We start from the raw sequence: 23638 nt of genomic DNA, 5'->3' as shown, positions 1-23638 counted from the left end.
AGCCCGATCGGTGTCCTTCACTCCCAGCCCCTGCCGTTCTCACTTTGATTTCTTAAGTGCTTTGTTTTATCACGCGCTCTGCATTTGGTGTGTGTGTGTGTGTGTGTGTGTGTGTGTGTGTAAGCCAGGGGACAGGTTCATTCTGTAGTCCCTCTATACAGTAAGTCTCTCACAGACCTCTGCCCATGACGTGACAGCTTAAACAACACCAACGCATTAGGCTCCTTTCTGTCTTCTGTTTATAGAGCTACAGTATTATATTCAACCAAAGCCCAATTTAGCATTTTTCTCAGTAACTCTGTGGTTTGATGTTAATTTATGGCGCAGGCAACACATGGCACCCTATTCCCTTTATAGTGCACTACTTTTGACCAGGGCCCATAGGGTAGTAGTGCACTATATAGGGAAAAGGGTGCCATTTGGGACGCAGCCTATATCTGCACAGACATTGTCCATTTCAGATGATGTTATGAAGGTCATGAATTGAATGTCAATTAATTTCCTCATAACTGAATAAAGACAGTCATCATACACCTATCACTGCCATGATTCAAAACATTCGCACAGGATCAAACGCATGCAAAGCTATAAATATTGAATGAAAATGATCATTAGATCAGTTATCTGATCCAAAACGTGATTGATCCCAATTGTTATTATTCAATTCAAAATCAAACTCTCCGTATCTCTTCCTCGGACATGTCTCAACTCACTGTGGCGTGTTGTGACCATTGTTGTCAGTTTCTCACCCACGGCTACTCCCATCTATTGACTGTGTCCTCATCCGGACACAATGTTCCCTCTCTTGAAAAGTGCCGAATGCAGACAAAATGCTCACTTTGTCTGCCTAAGCAAATAATTACTCCAGCTAATTAGCCATGCTGTGGATAGCTGGAGGCGAACACGCCATTAAAAAAACAACTCTGTATGCAGAAACAGGACACTCTCCACTAGGGGGAGCCACTCCATTGACCTTCACAGACAAAGAGGAATAGGTGGTGTCCCAAATGACACCCTATTCCCTATATAGTGCACTTCTTTTGACCAGTGAACAGGGTTCCATTATAGATGCAGCCTTAGTCTAAATCAGAGCTACTGGCTATGCAGAATATTGTTCCAGCCCTGCTTGAACACACCTGATTCGGCTGATTAAAGTTAGTTGCTCTTCAGGACCGTGATTGGATGAATCAGGTGTGTTCATGAAGGGCTGGAGAATAAGACTGCACTGCCAGTAGCTCTACAGGGGGCTCTACCCGCGGTAGCTCTACAGGGGGCTCTACCCGCCGTAGCTCTACAGGGGGCTCTACCCGCTGTAGCTCTACAGGGGGCTCTACCCGCCGTAGCTCTACAGGGGGCTCTACCCGCGGTAGCTCTACAGGGGGCTCTACCCGCCGTAGCTCTACAGGGGGCTCTACCCGCGGTAGCTCTACAGGGGCTCTACCCGCCGTAGCTCTACAGGGGACTCTACCCGCCGTAGCTCTCACAGGGGCTCTACCCGCCGTAGCTCTACAGGGGGCTCTACCCGCCGTAGCTCTACAGGGGGCTCTACCCGCCGTAGCTCTACAGGGGGCTCTACCCGCCGTAGCTCTACAGGGGCTGTACCCGCCGTAGCTCTACAGGGGGCTCTACCCGCCGTAGCTCTACAGGGGCTGTACCCGCCCGTAGCTCTACAGGGGGCCTCTACCCGCCGTAGCTCTACAGGGGCTCTACCCGCCGTAGCTCTACAGGGGGCTCTACCCGCCGTAGCTCTACAGGGGGCTGTACCCGCCGTAGCTCCCACAGGGGGCTCTACCCGCCGTATCTCTACAGGGGGCTCTACCCGCCGTAGCTCTACAGGGGGCTCTACCCGCCGTAGCTCTACAGGGGGCTCTACCCGTGGTAGCTCTACAGGGGGCTGTACCCGCCGTAGCTCTACAGGGGGCTCTACCCGCCGTAGCTCTACAGGTGGCTGTACCCGCCGTAGCTCTACAGGGGGCTCTACCCGCCGTAGCTCTACAGGGGGCTCTACCCGCCGTAGCTCTACAGGGGGCTCTACCCGCCGTAGCTCTACAGGGGGCTCTACACGCCGTAGCTCTACAGGGGGCTCTACCCGCCGTAGCTCTACAGGGGGCTGTACCCGCCGTAGCTCTACAGGGGACTCTACCCGCCGTAGCTCTACAGGGGGCTGTACCCGCCGTAGCTCTACAGGGGGCTCTACCCGCCGTAGCTCTACAGGGGGCTCTACCCGCCGTAGCTCTACAGGGGCTCTACCCGCCGTAGCACTACAGGGGGCTCTACCCGCCGTAGCTCTACAGGGGCTCTACCCGCCGTAGCTCTACAGGGGGCTCTACCCGCCGTAGCTCTACAGGGGGCTCTACCCGCCGTAGCTCTACAGGGGGCTCTACCCGCCGTAGCTCTACAGGGGGCTGTACCCGCCGTAGCCATAAAATGACGTAGACATACATTAGGGATGTGTTCTTCTGACTGCCTAGCTTTCACCTTTCCAGTCATGTCAGATTGTTGGTAACTTTAAAGGAAGGGGCCAGGAAAGGAGTATTTCAACATGTCCATAAACCCACATCCACTGATACTATTTCTACCATTTTAAGTTAAAAAAAAGACTTAAAAAAGAGAAACCGTATTTCGATTTACCCAGAAGAGTAAAAAATACACCTCTGTAGGTCTGTCCCCTACGCTACGTCCATGTTCTTTCACTCTGGTTCTCTGGCCAGGAACAAACAATACTATGAAAATGCTGGGCAGGATAGTGTGTTGGGCGGCTGTTAAAATGCTATCTCCTTTTGTCTAGCTGGGCCTCTGCATCTGTCTGGCACCATTACCCACTGAGCAACTAATGAGTCTTACAAATGTGTATTATTTGCATCAAAAGGCATGGCGCATTTTCAGCAGCGGAGACGCGCCAGCGCCCAGGAAGAAGCAGTTACAGGTATGGCCTGTTGATCTGCCAACCGAACGAGAGAGGGAGGGAGGGAGGGAGGGAGGAAGATTATACCATTCTCATTCTCGATGCCACATGCCCGAACGTCTGTGAAACCAATCATTTTAGTGAGTGAGTGTGTGTGTAAACAGTACGTGTACAGGTTTGTGTCTGTTTCTTTCTTTCCTCTCTCTCTCTCTCTCTCTCTCTCTCTCTCTCTCTCTCTCTCTCTCTCTCTCTCTCTCTCTCTCTCTCTCTCTCTCTCTCTCTCTCTCTCCCTCCTCCGTCTGTCTTTCTCTCTCTCTATCCCTCCCTCCTCCGTCTCTCTGTCTCTCTGTCTCTCTCACTCTCTCTCTTTCTCTCTCTCTTTCTCTCTCTCTCGCTCTCTCGCTCTCTCTCTCTCCCTCCCTCCTCTGTCTGTCTCTATCTCTCTCTCTCTCTCTCTCTCTGTCTCTCTCGCTCTCTCTCTCGCTCTCTCGCTCGCTCTCTCTCTCTCTCTTTCTCTCCCTCTCTCTCTCTCTCTCTCTCTCTCTCTCCCCCTACTCTGTCCGTCTGTCTGTCTGTCTTTCTCTCTTGCTCTCTTTCTCTCTCTCTTTCTGTCTCTCTCTCTCTCTCTCTTTCTCTCTCTCGCTCTCTCTTCTTCCTCCTCTCTGTCTCTGTGTGTCCAGTCGACTTGTTCAAACCGGATTAGGATTGCCTAATGACCCGCCAAGATCCTCGCACCTTATTATCCCAACTACCAACAGGCAGGGAATTAGGAGCTGCAAACAGACTGACCTGAAATCCCTCTGGTGACCTGGAGCGAAGGCTATATATGAGCTAGAGCTAAATCACAACACCAGCGCAGCACAGAAGAGATTAAACAGACCTGACTGGACAGACTGACTGTCTTTGCACTTGTCCGATAAGGAAAGAGGAAATAGCTCCCCTTAGTGGCCCCCGGCAGTACATCAGCCTGGCACTTTGCTTAGTGTGTGTGTGTGTTGTGTCTCTGTGTGCTTGTGTATGCTTCTGTGCGTGCGTGTGTGCATGCCCCTGTGTGTATAGCTCTGTGTGTGTGTTTCTTTATCCTTTGTGTGTGAAAGTGGCCATTCCGTGCCAAGGCTCGCGGTATGAATGTATACCCAGGAGCCTGGTTCCAGTTGGACAGGGTGGCTGTAACTACAGGGCTGTTTGTACATTTAAATGAGATTGGGCCATGTTGGATTTTGTTTAGGAGAGCTGGCAAGGATCTTCTACAGGTTTTTAGTCACCTGGTTTGGGAGAGCTCAGCTCAGCCGTTAACATCACTGGCAGATGCTCATAGTTTTAGCTCTCCTATGTATCATGCTTTAGAATTTGGGTTAAATAGCTAAAGGTTTCACAGCCTGCTAAATGATCAACCTAATTAAGAAGTTGTCTTATTGTGTGGAAAGGCGACACAGCCACACCTGTCATCCAGTGACAATGAGTGACATTGAGTGAGTGACTTGTATTACAGTTTTTCTCGATTGTTTACACACATTTTCTGAAAGCATGCCTCATATTCTCAGAACGCTACACACAAATCAAAAAACACACACACAATGGGCAAAACCCCTCAATTCTCCAGCAAAATGAAACTTTACATTCAAAACAATGTTATTTCGTATCAAAATGGTATTTTGTTTTCAAATGACACACACAAACCATCATATGAATAGACATTTATAAGAACCAGTTGAACACTGATGTGCTCAATGTAAAACACTATGATGAATGGAAAACACTTCTTCTCCATTCATCATAATGACTTAGGCCTTTTTTTGGTTCAGTGTTGCCATTACTACAGACAGTACAACCATAAGTGTGTTGTAAAATATTTGAGAATATTGTTTTTATACTCAGAACACACAAATACACGGTAACAAATATATTACATTTTTCCCACAAAAACAATGTACACAGTGTACATCCCATTCCCAACCAACACAAAGTTGCACATACTGTGGTATACATACAAAACAGAATAATTTAATGTATACAGTTACAGTAAAAAAAAAGAAATAAAAAAAAGAAACTATGCTGCATCCTCTCTTCTGTTGTGGTCTGGCCACAGCACCTCATCCACATCACAAGCAATGTTTTCCCTGGCCAAGCAGCGGGGGAAATATCGCCTAGCATGGCGATTCCAGCCATGAAAAGCATCAGCTGCTATATCTCCACATGCGTCTTCCATAGCTTGGAGAAGAGGTATACGCATTTGTGGATTTCGGTCATACACTTTCCATCTCCAGGCAAAAAAAAATGCATCAATAGGATTGAGGAATGGAGAATATTGAGGGAGATAAACAACTAAAAAGCGTGGGTGGGCAGTGAACCAGTTACGAACCAGAGCAGCCCTGTGGAAACGTATGTTGTCCCAAATGACAACGTACCTGAGCTGCTCTGGGCCATCTACCTGATCTGGTGGAATGAGTGTGTTGTGTAGGGTGTCCAGAAATGTGATCAGATGGGCGGTGTTGTAGGGGCCAAGGGTAGCATGGTGATGGATGACGCCGTGGTGGGTAATCGCTGCACACATTGTGATGTTCCATCCGCGCTGGCCAGGGACTTGAACAATGGAACGCTGGCCGATGATATTCCTTCCCCTCTTTCGTCTTTTTGTGAGGTTGAATCCAACCTCATCAATGAAGATGAACTGGTGCTCCACTGCAGCCACCTCTAGCTCAAGGACTCTCTGAAACACACATGACAATATCAGAAATAGACATGGAGTGGTCACTATTGTGAAGCACAATCATTATGATTACAATACTGAAATATTTATAGTTTATACAGTGTTGAGAGTATGCATCAATTGTGGGATTGCATAGGACTCACTTGCACATAGTTATATCGCAATTCTTTGACTCTTTCTGAATTGCGTTCAAATGGCACCCTGTAGACCTGCTTCATCCTGAGATTATTTCTGCGCAAGACACGGTCCAGTGTTGATAAGCTTACCCTATCAATATTTTTGAAATATCTCATTGTTTTCTATTATTTTTCTTTGTATTTGCCGTAATGTTATGGCGTTATTTTCTAGGACCATGTTCATGATTTCAGTTTCCTGTTCAGGAGACAGAACACGTTCCCGACCACCTTGTGTTGGTAATCTTTCAGTTCTGCCAAACAAATAGTAAATTGCTGTAAATACAAAGTAGAAATACATTTCCCAAATACTTGAAACACTAGAAAAATGTTACAGTCCTACAGAACAGTCCACAGGCAATAATGTACTACTGTACAGTACTGCAATTTTCTAGTGAGAGTAGATTTCTTACCTATTCTCATTTCGGAATGTCCGGATGATGGATGCTACAGTGTACCTGCTCAAATTTGGCTGTACTCTTTGCCCAGCCTCCCTCATTGTAAGACCATGGTTGACCACATGATCAACCAAAGTGGCTCGGATCTCATCAGAGATTACGGTCCTTGGCCTTCCTTGTCCTCGTCCTCGTCCTCGTCCTCATCCTCGTCCTCGTCCTCGTCCTCCTCCTCTTACTCTCACTCCTCTGGCTCTGCCTCTGTTTCCAATGTTGGCATCCATTGCTCCAAAACAGAAGAGCTCACCTGTTGCCCTTTTATGCTAAAGCTCTGATTGCTAATTGTAAAACTGTGTGACGGTGTTTGCCCATGTGATGAGTCAGTGTGCATATTTGAATGGCAGTGTGTTCATTGTGAAAACAAGAGATTTTCTGCATGAAAATTGTGCCAAATGCAAAGATTTGTGTGTAGTGTTTTGAAAAAAGTGTGTTGTAGAACTGCAATTTGAGTGTAAAGCAGGAATTGTGCTTGTAGTTTAGCAGAATTGGTTCAGGGGGTTGGCGCATGAGTTACATGTTGTGGTCATTGTGTCTCAAGTACCAGTATTTGTGTGTAAACAATTGAGAAAAACTGTAAGCAGATAGTTGACACTATTTTAGTTAATGTATCTAGTGTTCACACAATGGCATGGCTACCATCTGCAGATTATGAAATTATGTTTTTGCATTAATTGCTTTTCGATCCTGAGGAGAGTTAGCCCAGTACTTACTTCCCCCAGCTCCATGGGTGGCTAGGTAATGTAACCAAATGTATGCGCTACACTGAGATGCATGGCAACCCTCGCCATGGCGATGGGGAAGGTAATTTAGAGCTCTAACAGGTATGACAGAGCAAGCAGGAGTGTGTTTATGGGAGTGTGTGTGTTTGTGTGTATCGCCGTGTATTTGTATATTTGTGTGGGTGTGTGTGTGTGTGTGTGTGGGTCTGAGTGTGATCATGCTGCCATGAGTGTGTGTGTGTGTGTGTGTGTGTGTGTGTGTGTGTGTGTGTGTGTGTGTGTGTGTGTGTGTGTGTGTGTGTGTGTGTGTGTGTGTGTGTGTGTGTGTGTGTGTGTGTGTGTGTGTAAGTGTGAGGAAAGGTGAGGCCGCAGTTATAGTCCCTACTCCCTGCACAGAGTGAACCAGGGGGACGTGAGCCGGAAGAGTGCTTTTCACATATATTAGAATCTGTATAGGTCACCAATTACCTGAAGGTGCCATTTCAGGTGTCAATTTCTAGATCTCTATCTATCCAGAAGACCGACACGCATTTCCCATTCTGTCTGCCCTCCATCCCCACTGCAATCGGCCATTCCGTGACTTCCTCTCCTCTCCTGGATGGGATTGTGCTGTTGGGTCGGAACAAGGAGGCAGGAATTATTCCCAGTACTGTGTGGCCACGTGACTGGACTGATAGGGCCGTCCAACTGAATGGCTGTCCAATTTCCCCCTTACCCCTGTGCTGAATCCATTAGCTCTACCATATCCTCCGCTGGAGCCGCACGCCCCTTGATAGCATCCACCATCTATGTTATTTTTCTTATTCTTATTTTCAATTTTGCGGCTGGGGAAAGGTCAGGATTAGTTATCGACAGGCTGTGTCTAAGCCCAGACGGGGAACCACAGACAAAGCCCTGGGTCCCCTAAACCTATTTTCCTCAGTCCCAGCAGTGGCCTAATCTGTGTTGGGGGAGGGGGTGGGATGTGTGTGTGTGTGTGTGTGTGTGTGTGTGTGTGTGTGTGTGTGTGTGTGTGTGTGTGTGTGTGTGTGTGTGTGTGTGTGTGTGTGTGTGTGTGTGTGTGTGTGTGTGTGTGTGTGTGTGTGTGTGTGTGTGTGTGTGTGTATGTGAGGATACACATTTGTATGCCTACATGCCTACTGCATTATGGCTTAACTAAGTTCCCTTCCCTACATGACTATGCACAGAGATGTCAAACACATCGGATGAATTGAAAAGAGTGATCTAATTTCTAACAATGTAGTATTTGATGGACCTTTTCATCAAGTGGCCCATAAACAATCTATGGTCTTATCAGTTTAAATTGGATTTCAATCAGTCTGTCAATTCAATGTCTGACCACAAATAGGTGTAACTGTTCTTTGTAAGTGACAAACCACACAGGGTTGACTGCACTTTGGAAATATACAGTCTATTGGTCCCACTCTCTCCAACCTCTTTTCCTCCCGCCATCCCTCTCTCTATCCCTTTCTCCCTCCGTCCTCCACCACAGTTAATGATGATTCCCAGTGTGAGGTGTTGCTGTCGCAGACCTGTCAAATGATGATAGAGGAGCACAAGCCCCTTACACATCCATCTTTATCCTTCCCCCTTCCGATCCCCCTTTCCCACCGATTCTAGAGTGGGTGCCGTAGGGTCGGTGTGACGGTGACGGATTCCCGGGGTTGGACAGACAGTGCCGAAGCCCCCCAAACTCATTCCAGTCTCTACCCTAAACCGGGCTGTTAATCCCTCAACCCTGGCCAGGTTAAAGGTGAGAGAGAGAGAGAGAGAGAGAGAGAGAGAGAGAGAGAGAGAGAGAGAGAGAGAGAGAGAGAGAGAGAGAGAGAGAGAGAGAGAGAGAGAGAGAGAGAGAGAGAGAGAGAGAGAGAGAGAGAGAGAGAGAGAGAGAGAGAGAGAGAGAGAGAGAGAGAGAGAGAGAGAGAGAGAGAGCAGAGAGAGAGAGAGAGAGAGAGAGAGAGAGAGAGAGAGAGAGAGAGAGAGAGAGAGAGAGAGAGAGAGAGAGAGAGAGAGAGAGAGAGAGAGAGAGAGAGAGAGAGAGAGAGAGAGTGTGATGAATTGACTTTGTGCTCTTCTCATCTTCCATGGTCATCCCAACAGCCTCAAATGGGCATGTATAATAAAATGGGGATTCAAGTTCTTATTTGGGCTCTGGTGCATTGTAATATTCAGTTCTGTTTTATTTTGTCAATTTTTCGTTGTTGTTTTGTTATTAAAGGGATACTTCGGGATTTTGGTCATGAGGCCCTGTATATACTTCCGCAGAGTCAGATGAACTCATGGAAACCATTTTTATGTAGCATGCTAGCAGATACCCATAGACTACCAGTCATTGCACTAACACTAGTTAGCATTGGCTCACAAAACTACCTCTATCTTCCTTCATACTGGACACAGAGACATTAATATATCCACGAGTTCATCTGACTCTGGGGAAGAAGATCAAGGTCATCATTGCCAAAATCCCAGAGTATCCCTTTAAGTCATTAAAGATTGATCAGATTCAAAACCAAGGTGAATAACAGATATAAAGACACTGCAGTACAGAAAAAAACAAAGAAATTCTAAAAGATGACCTCCAAAATTTTACCACGCCTTCTCCTTTGTCAATAAAAAAAAAGTTGAAAGTTGAACAGAGAAAAAGTTAATTCGAACATGCACAAACGTTTAAAGTATTTCATTCCCAGATTCCTTTTCATTGTCCGGCTCTTTGGTTATCTCTTCCATCCCTCTCTTGCTCACATCTTTAGAAAAAGATGTAACCCGGCGTATTGTAATAGAAATAAATCTAACCAATGGATTATCAGCACTAATAGTCCTCACAACCCTCACAGAGCCTTATGAAGATAGATCTTTGCCTTATGGAAGGCAATCACGAGGAGAACTTATCATAACAGAAATTAAGAGCTAGCCCTATTCGTTATTCCAGGACCCAAGGCTACATTTCCATATAAAATAATGGCACAGTGTATTATTCAACTATTAGAGACTTCTATGTGCCTTGTGCATAAAAAGATTGATGATGTGCTGTATTTTGAGATAGCGTTGTCCGTGCTAATATTTATGGCTCTCGTGTTCTTTCCTCTTAACACTTCTGCTCACGTAGACACTAGTGCAGGATAGATAAAGAGCTTAGCAGCTGGATTCAGGCCAAGTAGATCTAACCATCCAACCCCTGCCAAAAGGGGGCAGGGGGCAATGGTTGACCCATACTGAGTTAGGTTACAATGTGTGCTATGGGGAGCACCTTTTGAGGTGGCACCGTTTCAGTTAGCCAAGAGACCTTGCTGGATGCATATGTCCATTCTAGAAACCTATAGAGCTGCGAACACCGAAGCACAGGGACGGAGTGTGACCAGAAATCCTGGGCATTTCTAATTCACCAGCCTATATCTTCCCCAATATTAGTTAAATAATAATCATTGTGTTCAAAAAACAAAACAATTTAGACAGGCCAACTGCCCAAACTGCGCAATGGCCACCCCCTTTCTGCCTAAGTACTTTGTCAACCTGCAGTGGTTCAGTCGTAATCCTTTATTTATCCTTTATCTCGGTACCGGTACCCCCTGTATATAGCCTCATTATTGTTATTTTATTGTGTTACTTTTTATTTATTTATTACTTTAGTTTATTCAGTAATTATTTTCTTAACTCTATTTTCCTAAAACTGCATTGTTGGTTAAGGGCTTGTAAGTAAGTATTTCACAGTATTCGGCGCATGTGACAAATACATTTTGATTTGATTTGATCTGTTACCATTTGCCCATTTTGGTTGCGAGACCTCTCAATCACATGATATAGTGAAGTGGTTGTAGTGGTGTCAAACTGCAATGGGCAATGGGCGATCGCAAAAGTCCCCCAGCCGGAAATGGTAAGGTGAAGCATAAGAAAGCCATAAGGCCATTAAAACCCATGATCATTCATTTCACCTCCCTCTCCTAATCCATCTCTCTGGGAGAATGGGCCTGTCCTTCAACACCCAAGGCTAGCAATCTATCCCCTATCCTGTCTCCATGAATTAGAATGAACCAAACCTAGCCAGACTGAAAGAGACAGTGAGACTCCTCCTCTTCCTTTCTCTATGCCTCTATCTGTCTGTCTCTGTCTCTTATCTGTCTCTGTCTATGTCTCTGTCTCTGTCTCTGTCTCTCTCTCGATCTCTCTCTCTCTCTTCAAAATAGTCTGTATGAATATGTGTGCTTGATCCAGGAAGATGTCTGGTTGTATTTGGTATTTGTGTGGTTGTGGTTCTCTAAACCTGTGGGGAAATATTCTGAGGGAGTCAACCGACAAATTTGATCACAATACACATACATTTTCTCTGTGTTTTTCTCTCCGCTTTGTGTGTTGTTTAGAAAACGGCTGATGCAATGAGAGGTGTCAGCTCAGTTATCAGGGTGTAAACTTTAATAATGTTTACATATCTTGCATTACTCATCTCATATGTATATACTGTATTATATACTATTCTACTGTATCTTAGTCATTTTACATTTACATTTTAGTCATTTAGCAGACGCTCTTATCCAGAGCGACTTACAGGAGCAATTAGGGTTAAGTGCCTTGCTCAAGGGTCTATGCCGCTCTGACATTGCTCGTCCATAATTTTACATATTCTTAATTGTTTACTTCGATTTGTGTGTATTGAGTATATGTTGTGAAATTGTTAGATATTACTTGTTAGATATTACTGCACTGTCGGAGCTACACCCGCAGTAACATCTGCTAAACACGTGTATGTGACCAATACCATTTTATTTAATTTTATTTGTAGAAAATTGAAGTGGATTGAAGACTGGATTGAATTGGCTGTGTTATTTGAGCAAGCTAATGCATCTCCTTATTGCCTTATGTAACAGAGGTGGCTTGATGAGTAATCTTCCCTCAGATCTGAAAACGAACCTTTAGCTGAGCGGGCTAATACAGTCACGTTGAAGACCTGGGTTTGAATCCCAGACAGTCACACTTGCATGTTGCCAGGTGTACTGGATTATTTTGTATTTTGTGGGTCTGGGATTGAAGGATGTGAGAGCGAGTCGTCTGGAGCATGCAGCCCCTCATTTTCTGCCTGGCTAGTCATGAAAAGCGCGAGAATAAAAGTGGCGCTTCAAACCAAGGTCTATTCCCCCATCATCTGATCGCCAAGGTTAGCCACAGCATTGCACTTTGTCACGTCAGTACATAAAAAACTCCCGTTCTTCCACGCCATGAGAATGGCTTCAGCTAATCTCTCACCACAAAGTCCTACTAAACATCTAGTGAATATTTATAGGCTATTAATAACATATATATAAACCGCTTGTGTTACCGACCAGGCGGCGAGATGTCGGGAATTATAGCCTGACATTAATATCTATGCGCCGGAACTCCGACAGTCGGGTCCGGTATTCTCAATGGTAGATGGATGGGCCGGTGTTGGGATACGGTGCCAGGAACTGCAGACGGAGAGGTCCGTGATCCGGAGGTTCCATCCGAATCCGGGAACATAATTGGTGTAATTGCCTGATGAATTGCGGCTATTTAGTTTTTTTTTTTATCTGCGAGCTTCAGTAATTTATTTTATAGGTGTTGTAAAGCACCTCGGTTCGCGGCATGTCTTGATATCGTCGAGTGGGAGAGAATCCTGCAAATGTTAAATATGTACAATTGGCCGAGTAATTAGATTAATAGGGTCTAAATGAGCGCCGGGGCAGGAGTGAAAACCAAAATCGCTCATCCTTTGAGGGAGTCCTGGGAGAAACGCATTATCTGTTCATTATATGTTCAAAAAAAGTTTTTTATGCATCGTCTCCTCGTCTCCCTCATCGCACCTAAAATCCCAAATCCTCTCTCTCTCTCTTTCTCTCTCTCTCTCTCTCTCTCTCTCATCGCTGGTTCGTCTGACTTTTCATGTAATAAATGTTAATCAGACCTGATAATGAAGCAAACTTATGAACTTGTGTAAAAAAATATATAAGTTTAAATAAAGTAAAAAATAACAGATCCATTTAGAATACTCTACCCTAGCTCTCATCTTTGAGCCAAGAGATTCATAAGAGGTTTTGCTCAGTGGTCCAGATTTGGTATGGATCTTTTTCACCCCTTCACCTGAAGCTTTGTTTCTATAGAACAGCTCCATATTATCCATGTGGCTAAACAATTGGATACTCACAGATGTTAAGAGAGTAGAATGTGGGGCAAGGGCGTGTGGGACCTTCTCGATGGCCTCTGAGTGCGCTTGATATATTTGGACATTTCAAGGCGTATTCAGTGTTCGAGGTGTGTGTGTGCGCATGTGTGTGAACTACGAAAGTGGCTCAGGCCTCCTCCCGTACTTCGACCTCATGTTTATATTCTTGTTCTATCCCCTGTGACGTACTTGTTAAAAACTAACTGGGTTTTCATGCTCTTTTTTCGTCCAGATTGATCGGATTTGAACTATTTATGATTAATCCAAGCAGTCAATGTCAGAACCCTCATGGCACCTGTCGGGAAGGGTGGCGAGGGCTTCCATGAGTGCTAGAATAGATGTCTTAGAAGTTTTCGTTTTTTTACAACCAGTGTGAGTTCTGGTTCAGTGTAGAGTTACTGTAACTACTGTAGCTTTACACTGCTAGCTAAATTACGGTGATATGGTGCATCATCACCCGAGGCCTTTTCCAGGCATGTTGGCTGGACTCCCATTGGGCAAAAACTGGTTGAATCAACGTTATTTCCACGTCATTTGAACCAAAACAATTAAACGTGATGACCTTGAATCAACGTGGAAAACTGATTGAATTTGCAAAAAGTCATCAACATAAGGGAATTTCGTTTTATTTTCACCCAATCTTTAACATAAATCCAATGACAGGGTGACATTTTTGGTTGATTTCACTTTGAATTCACTTTAGTTGACAACTCAACCTAATTTAAATCAAAACTAGATGTTGAACTGATGTCTGTGCCCAGTGGGTTCCTGCTGGGAGGACAGGCATTTTACTCCTAACCTGATCTATCCTGGAACCATGGTATACTTTCAGTCATTCTCATTGGGGAACATATTTTGCATAACAATTACATCAACATGCTCTTTTGAATTGGTGATTGGACCAGAAATCCGGATTAGGCAGTGGCCACATGTACATTAGCTCCATGGTGTCCATTGAATGGACAAACCATTTCCATCTCTTAAGTCCACTGTCACTTCTAAGCCCCAGCTGTATCCTATAGCAGTGAATGTGTACTATTTGCTGAAAGCCACGTGAGTCTTTAGCAGGCATAAGAAACATGAAAGCACTGTAGAAGAAGAAGACTCAGTGAGAGCTCCTCTGGGCTCCCACATTTCCCTGTCAATGCGAGACAATATGTGGCAATCATACTTTAGCCTGTTTTTGACCTGACATGGATTAATTACAGCGGTGCACAATTAACACCTTGCCAGAACTCTTGAGGAAGACAAAGATGAAGAAAGAAACGCTTGAAATGCGAGAGGCGCGGTGACAGGGCGTTAGAATGCTGAATTGCTTTGTGTGGCGCTGTCCCACAATTCCCTTTGCTGGGATAACTTAATGAGCCCTACTCTGAGGCCTTAATGTGGCAAAATGGCCTTAATACCAGACAGGCCCGTGGTTTATGAGTTAGCCTGGCTACAATGTAACTCTTCTGATTTGTATTCATGATGGAGTAACTCAGTTACAGTATATGTGCAGCCTGGGAATATATGGAAATGACAACTCCTATTACTGTTAATGGAATAGTCTTTCCAAGCGCCTTCCCTTTGTAGGCTACTCTCACAGGAGAGAGACCGTGCCATGTACAACATATCCAGACAGGAACATTAAGGTGTGGTACTACCGTGGTTACTTGTCAGACAACCCGACAGGCATTAGTGTGTGTGTTATGCCCCATTCACAACTGGACAGAATTCCATTTAAGTAATTTAGCAGACACTCTTGTCCAGAGCAACATACAGGAGGATTTAGGGTTTAGTGCCTTGCTCAAGGGCACAACAACATATTTTTCACCTAGTCAGATCGGGGATTTGAACCAGCAACCTTTCAGTTACTGGTCCAACGCTCTAAACCGCTAGGCTACCTGCCGCCCTTTGGCCATACGTCCTTTTCATGCAATCTCGTTCCACTACTGGTTGGACAAGTGTAATGTTTGTACCGCAAGATGGAGGAGACCCTGTCTCTCATCAGAGATCGCATAAATTTTTTGGAGATTGCAAAATATGACATTTTCATTAAAGACAGGAGAAACATATTTTAATAAACTGTTTTGTTAATAAAAAATGTTTTGTTTAGTTACTTCTTCCTCAACTTGTTTCTCTAACTTTATAGGAAGTCAAGCTAGCTTACACAGAGCAGCCAAGGTAGGCTAGCTAGCTAAAAGCTAGGCTAGGTTGAAGATACTGTAGCTACACAAATGTCATTGTAGTCACAATACACTTTTCTGAATTAAAACGGGAGGCGACAGTAATATAATTGGCTTGACATCCAATGTTGTATTATTCAACATTACTATTCAAATAGTACTCATTTATAGAACCTCATTCTGTGGTTTGGTAACTTTCTGTTCTATTGACGGACTCTGGCCAGACTGAAGACCACGCAGAGTTTGGAAAAAGAATGCGTCATCCATTTCGCAACGGAGCAATGAGGCGCTGCATTGAAATGAATGACAACTTGCAAAACGCAACGAAGTGCAAATCTGTCTGGTGCTGCCAAGGAGGTGGCAGGAACAACTGGTACAGCAGGCCCCAGAACTGCTTGGCAGAGAGAAGAGTGCCTTTGTCTGTCATAGTAGAGAAGGACGAGGACAGATGAGGGGCGTCGCAATGAACACCCCCTCCATTTAGAACCCACGACCCTGCACCCGAATACTGACCTGATGGTTCTTTAACATTGTTGGGTTTTTATAGTGTTCTCTCTTTTTATTTTTTGAAAGACAAGGCATTTAAAAAACAATAAATCTGAGGTGACGTTTGAGTGTGGAGAGGTGTTCGTTGAGCATACGATGCAGGACCCACGCAGTTGCTCTCTGTGAGCAGGTTAACTGGGTGGGCGGGATGGGGCAGAGGGGCTTGAAGTGACCAGGCGGCAGGCGGATCAATGCTTCTAAAAGGCAGAGCCAAAGGTCAAGCTGCTCAGAGGTGGCGCTGGGATTTACTCTGACAGGGACCGGGGGGGAGGATGGAGAGGGGGGGGACAAGGGGGGGAATGTTCTTTCTCCCCTTGTGTTTTGAAGAGTTTCAACAGCCGAATTTCAGTGTAAAGTCTGAGAAAACGTACTGTAATTTGCATTCAAATTGTTGGCCCTTCTACCCTTCTATGCCATTACTTAACCAGATTTGACTAGCAGGACATGGTAATCTACCAAATTTGTTAGCCCTAACAACAGGATTTTTTTTATTTTTATGCTGGATCCTATGGCCTGGGGTGGTCTAGCGGTCAAAGCAGCTACCTCTGAAGCACATGTACGATGTACCACTGTCAGCACAGATTCGAATCCAGCCCAGTGCTCTTTCAGCACACTCTCCCCTACCTTTCACCTCTCTATCTCTCTCTATTCAATAAACATGACAAAATACGGAAGGAGTGGGACTGCCCCCATTCCTTCATTCTTTTTGGGGGGGCTGCAACCACAAATTAATGGCCTGTCGCATTTAGGAAGTGTCCTTACTACAGACAACAGTATGGTTTAAAGACCAAATGTATGAGGCAACTCTCTTTACCCTTTCTCCTCCTCACAACCCCACAACCCTCCAACCAAACCTCAGTCTCACCTCCCAGAGTGGCGTTCCGTTGGCGGGGCCACAGCCCTGTTGATATATTGGTCTGGACACATGCTTCGAATTCCACTGCCGGTGAGTGGCATACTTGGCAAGGGACCTGAAGGCCTTCAAGACTTCATAGCTGACGAGTCAACAAGAGACTGAAAGTTCTGTCCACAAGGCCAACACCTTTACTTTCCTAATTACTGAAATATCAAAATCCTTCATCTTCGGTCGACTTATCCTCCTCTTATTCCTCAATGTCAAACAGCAATTGCACACAAACAAATAATATACTTTTTTTTGTAGGGGTGTTGGGTTTGTTGGTGGTGTGGAGAGAGAGGGGTTGCAAATAAACAAGATCCCCTCAAAATTGATGAGTGGGGAGTTCCCGCTGTGCATTCAAATTGGCGACGCGCAGTTTGACAGGGAACTACCGAGCCTGTCTCTAGGATTAGGGGCCCTGAGACTGTTTATTTGTGTCCACTTTATTAGCATATATCTTCCTCCTGTCCACGCCTCTCTTTCATCCTCCTCACCATCCTCCAATCCTCAGCAAGATGCAAAGCCTCTGTCAGGAGCAATAGACCAGATTCACTCAGGTTTTGAAGCCTTCCTTTCTCATCATTTTGTCTCAAACCAGGAATATGCGGATTATACCCAGGGTTATGGTTAGGGTTAGTTAGCTAATGCACGGTTTGCAGAGAAACTTTCTGACCTTTTCTGTGGGTTTTAGTTGCAGCTGAGAATTCAGCATTGTATGCTAATACATAAATGGGACTAAACTTTTTTCTATGCATTATTCACATTGAGTTGACGTTTGTGCTACTGCTACCATAAATAGCTTATAGATTGCTTTTGTAAGTTCAACGTTTTTGCTTGCAGCTTCCCTTCGCTAGTACACTTTGACATATTGATCATGGTGTATTATCCACATTGTGTGTGTGTGTGTGTGTGCGCGCACGTGTGTGTGTATGTGTGTGCATGCGTATTTGGAACTCAAGACTAAATAATGTGCCATGTCATCCCTTGAACAAATCTGACTCTATCTTCATTGGTGTAACTCTTAGCTAATAGAGCTGTTGTAGTATACCAAACACTTTGTGGCCACACCTGGTCTATGTCATTAGGCCTACTCACTCTCAGCAGCTTGCCTTCATTGCCGCCAATTGAGAATAGCGAAAACAACAAATCATAAGCACCCGCAAACACTCCATTTTCATTGTGAACGTTAGATACTGGACTGAAAAGAAAAATGTCCACAGCGCTTATGCTATTCCCATGATGTCACGATCGTCGTAGAGAGTAGACCAATGCGCAGCGTCAGTTGCAAACATACTTAACTTTATTATCTATAGTGATAATATAACAACAAAACAATAAACGAAACGTGCAGTCCTACGGTTAACACGGAAACAAACCAAACGGAAACAAGATCCCACAAACACTAAGGGAAACATACTGTTTAAATATGGCTCCCAATCAGAGACAACCAGCAACAGCTGACACTCGTTGCCTCTGATTGGGAGCCACTCTGGCCAACATAGAAAATCAACAACTAGAACTCCCACACAGAACATAAACCCATAGAATCTACACACCCTGGCTCAACATATAGAGTCCCCAGAGCCAGGGTGTGACAGTACCCCCCCCCAAAGGAGCGGACTGCGACCGCGCCTCAACAAAACCCAAACAGGGAGGGCTGGGTGGGCATTCCTCCTCGGAGGCGGTTCCGGCTCGGGCTTGACCACCACCCTTCAATAATCCCCCCGTGGCGCCCCTGGTCCGGTCTGGCCCGCTGGCTGGAGCTGGACTGGACATCGAGAGCGGATTGCTTAAGCTCCGTTGTGGAGCAGCTGACCGTACCTGATCAGGCACCGGTGACCCAGGCACGGGTTGTGCCGGACTGACGACGCGCACCCCTGGCTTGGTGCGTGGAGCAGGAACGGACCGGACCAGGCTGACGCATGCGCACCCCTGGCTTGTGCGTGGCAGCAACGGGCGGACCGGGCTGACGATACGCACCCCTGGCTTGTGCGTGGAGCAGGAACGAACCGGACCGGGCTGACGATGCGCAACCCCTGGCTGGTGCGTGGAGCAGGAACGGACCGACCAGGCTGGCGATCGCGCACCTCGGCTTGGTGCGTGGAGCAACGGGCCGGACCGGGCTGACGATCACGCACCCTGGCTTGTGCGTGGAGCAGGAAACGAACCGGACCGGGCTGACGATGCGCACCCCTGGTTTTGGTGCGTGGAGCAGCAACGGGCCGGACGGGCTGACGATACGCACCCCTAGCTGAGTGCGTGGAGCAGGAACGGGCCGTACCGGGCTGGCGACTCGCACCCCTGGCTTGGTGCGAGTGGCAGGAACAGGCCGGGCTGGGCTGGCGACGCGCACCGTAGGCTTGGTGCGAGGAGCAGGAACAGGCCGGGCTGGGCTGGCGACACGCACCGTAGGCTTGGTGCGAGTGGCAGGAACAGGCCGGGCTGGGCTGGCGACGCGCACCGTAGGCTTGGTGCGAGGAGCAGCAACGGGCCGTACCGGGCTGACGATGCGCACCCCTGGCTTAGTGCGTGGAGCAGGAACGGGCCAGACCGGGCTGACTGACTCGCACCCCTGGCTTGGGCGTGGCAGCAACGGGCGGACCGGGCTGACGATGCGCACCCCTGGCTTGGTGCGTGGAGCAGCAACGGGCCGGACCGGCTGACGATGCGCACCCCTGGCTGGTGCGTGGAGCAGGAACGGGCCGGACCGGCTGACGATGCGCACCCTCGACTTGGTGCGTGGAGCAGGAACGGGCTGGACCGGGCTGACGACTCGCACCCCTGGCTTGGTGCGAGTGGCAGGAACAGGCCGGGCCGGGCTGGCGCGCACCGTAGCTTGGTGCGAGTGGCAGGAACAGGCCGGGCCGGGCTGGCGACGCGCCACCGTAGGCTTGAGGCAGTGGCAGGAACAGGCCGGGCCAAGCTGGCGACGCGCACCGTAGGCCTGGTGCGAGGAGCAGGAACAAGCCGGGCCGGGCTGGCGACGCACACCGTAGGCTTGGTGCGGGGAGCAGGAACAGGCCGGGCTGGGCTGGCGACGCGCACCGTAGCTTTGGTGCGAGTGGCAGGAACAGGCCGGGCCGGGCTGGCGACGCGCACCGTAGGCTTGGTGCGAGTGGCAGGAACAGGCCGGGCCGGGCTGGCGACGCGCACCGTAGGCTTGGTGCGAGGAGCAGGAACAAGCCGGGCCGGGCTGGCAACGCACACCATAGGCTTGGTGCGGGGAGCAGGAACAGGCCGGGCTGGGCTGGCGACGCGCACCGTAGGCTTGTGCGAGGGGGCAGGAACAGGCCGGGCCGGGCTGGCGACGCACACCGTAGGCTTGGTGCGAGGAGCAGGAACAGGCCGGGCCGGGCTGGCGACGCGCACCATCCACTTAGTGCGGGGAGCAGGAACGGGCCGGACCGGACTGGTGACGCACACCACTTGCTTGGTGAGGAGGCGGGACTGGGTTTCGTCATAACCCTCCGCTCCTCAGCTGCCTACCGAGTTCCTCTCGCCGTGCCTCAATTCTCACCTTCTCCCTTATCGCCTCCAATAGCTCCACCCTCTGCACCACTAACTCCTGCTCCCTCTGCGCCAATAGCCCCCTTAACCTGGTGGCCTCCTCACCCTAACCTCCTACTACGCCCTGTAGCTGCCTCCTGCTGCCCGTCGCCCATGCCGTATGCCCCCTAAAAAAGTTTTGGGGTTGCCTCTCGTCCGTCCGGCTGACGACACTGTTGACGCCGTTGCTCCTCTCTCCGTCAGCGCCTCTACCGTCTCACTCCATGGACGGCGATCCATCCCGGCCTGGATTTCCTCCCAGGTCCAGGACCCCTGCCCGTCCAATATTTGCTCCCACGTCCAGGCTGCCTGCTCCTGGACACGCTGCTTGGTCCTGGTATGGTGGGATCTTCTGTCACGATCGTCGTAGAGAGTAGACCAATGCGCAGCGTCAGTTGCAAACATACTTAACTTTATTATCTATAGTGATAATATAACAACAAAACAATAAACGAAACGTGCAGTCCTACGGTTAACACGGAAACAAACCAAACGGAAACAAGATCCCACAAACACTAAGGGAAACAGACTGTTTAAATATGGCTCCCAATCAGAGACAACCAGCAACAGCTGACACTCGTTGCCTCTGATTGGGAGCCACTCTGGCCAACATAGAAAATCAACAACTTGAACTCCCACACAGAACATAAACCCATAGAATCTACACACCCTGGCTCAACATATAGAGTCCCCAGAGCCAGGGTGTGACACATGAGATCTGCATCCTACACATATGGATTCCGCTATTACTTATCCTCGTCAAAAATACTTGTTTGCTGATAATAATAATAATAATAATTATAATTATAATTATAATAACAATAATAATAATACAGGTCAGGGACAGAACTTGTATTGGCTAAGGGGGGGACTACCTGGAAAATAAGGAATCCTTACTCTGCTTACCCAAGCATTTTTTACCCTCCATCCCTCCCCAACCCCGTAAGCAGAGGGCCGCACTAAGACCCGGCTTAGTTGAGAACTGGAAGATAGGAAAGTTGTTTTTTAACTGTGGTTAGAGGGAATTAGATAAAGAATAATAGACAACAACTTCAAATGTGCCTCCGTGTGCAAAAAACAACTGTCAGGAGGAGTAGAGGAGAAAAAGTAAAAATAATGAGGTTGATGCGGCTCTGTTTATCTAGTAGCCTATAGGTGTCTGCGGTAATAAAAGTAGCATAGTCTTATTAGCTTGGTGGAGAACCTGTCAGTTTATAAGGCTTCTCACCTTAGATGAAAATATATTCAGCAACTCTTGGTAGGACAATAGGATGGACAATAGTTTGTTTTATAAACCAGTGTTTTATTGGTAAAACCAACACCTTTTGGGGAAATGACATCATCAGGGCCAAACAAAAGGAATAAACTGAGCACACCTATATTCTATCGGGCATATCGCCATATTCAACCAGGTGTGTTTCATTGAGCCTCAAGGGAAAAGCTATACTGTACATTTTCCACTCGTTTCTATCTTTGTGTTGACCAATGGGTATCAAAGGCTAGCTCAGCATTCAATGTGAAACATAGACCCTGTCATGCAAAGTGGGGGGAAAGTTCACAGGATACATACATTTAGGGTGATGTTGCAGCTTTGGAAGGGTCAGTGATAAGCACCCGCATGATAATGGCCCAATAGAGTGATTTATGGTAATATTCCCTTTTATCTGTAAGAGTGGAGGGCAGTGTACCTACACAGCCTGCTGCTATTCTGGTGAGATCCGGTCTCACATATAAAATAAAATAAACTATCTTCTACTATCTATTACCATTCAACTCTTTGAGAACGACACAAGCACGACCGCTTCAATTCACCTCACCATTCCAAAGACCATTCCGTTGCTCATATTCCTCCATAATGTATTCCGGGGAGAGTGGTGAAAAACAGCGAGGGGGGAAAAGCGTGTATCCCATCTGATTACAAGCCCTCTTCGACGAGTTGCGGTGCAGTCGACATCTGGAGTGTTTGAAAGCGCACTCTCCATCATTGCTATGATTAATCAGAAAGCGGGCCATCGTGAACGCAAAAAAATCACAGCAGATGCCTAGATGACAACTCTCATAGCGTTTGTTTGTAGCATTACAACGACCTTAGCATTTCTATGGGCAGAGGATGGGTGAAATTAATGTGATAAATTATTAGGAGAGCAAGTGGTGCCAAAGCTAATTTCCAGACAAACTCGATAGTTTCCGAGGCTTTGCGGATCATCACCCTCACAGGTTTATTTCAGATGAAATGTTTTTGGGGCTTCGCTGCCTAATATTTTCGGCCCGTGGTACTTACTGTTAAATTATCACTGTGGATATACTAGAATGGGGACTGTGTAAATTGGTATTATATATGCAACTCCAAAAGAGAAGAAAATACCCCTTCCACTTTGAAGAAGTGAATCAGTGTGGACAACGGCAAAAACATGAGCCGTGCTAAGACCACTCCGCGGACGACTTAGGAGCGATTCCTCCAGCAGTCACAAGCAGTAAAGTCATAGGCCGGGGGAGAAAGAGAGAACGAGATTGGGGGATATAGAGAGCGAGAGAGAGACAGAGAGAGAGATGGAGGGATGGTGGAAAAACACAAGAGGGAGATGGGAAGATAGTGAGAGAATGAAATAAATATATATATATGAAATAAAAATAGCCTTCTCTCTCAGCATGGTGAAGAGGGATTTGAGAAGATATTATCCTCAAAGGCTTGCGTCTGCATTTGAGTGAGGCTGAGGCTGAGGTAGAAAAGGGTAGGGCCTGTCTGTGGTAAATTATGAAAGTCCCATGGCGTTTCCTGATACCGCTAACACCAGCTGACTGGAGTGATCCATGGCCGCTTTGTGGAGACTTCTGATATAAATGCTGAGGGCTAGATGTTCAAGATTCCCTGTTCCCCCCGCCGCCTCTGCCTCTGCTTCTTCCTCGCATCAACATCACCTACCATCGCCTCTCCTGCTGAGCAGGGGGAAGTTGTTATGTTCTCTCTCTCTCTCTCTCTCTATCTCTCTCTCTCTCTCTCTCTCTCTCTCTCTCTCTCTCTCTCTATCACTCTGTCTCTTTCTCTCTTTCCCTCCCTCTCTCTATCGCTCTCGCCTTGGAATATCAAGATGAGGACATGGGCGACTTACTTGCCCTTGTGCCTTTTCAATTTGACAAGCAAGCGGCCTTGGGGGACTTTCGACTCTATTTTCAAATGGACCATTTGTAATCAGGTCTCTAAAGAAGAGAGGGGGGGTAGAAATGGAGATGGTACATCTGCTGTTGTTCTCAAGGTAGGAAGTAGGGGGTGGGGCGGTTGTGATAGAACAGTGGAACGTTTAAGGATGTGCCAACAGCTACGGTAAAGAATTGAGGGGCACAAAAAAAG

The sequence above is a fragment of the Coregonus clupeaformis genome, chromosome 39 (genome assembly GCF_020615455.1).
Source record: "Coregonus clupeaformis isolate EN_2021a chromosome 39, ASM2061545v1, whole genome shotgun sequence".
Lineage (NCBI taxonomy): Eukaryota > Metazoa > Chordata > Actinopteri > Salmoniformes > Salmonidae > Coregonus > Coregonus clupeaformis.
Note: the sequence above shows the minus strand (reverse complement) of the source record.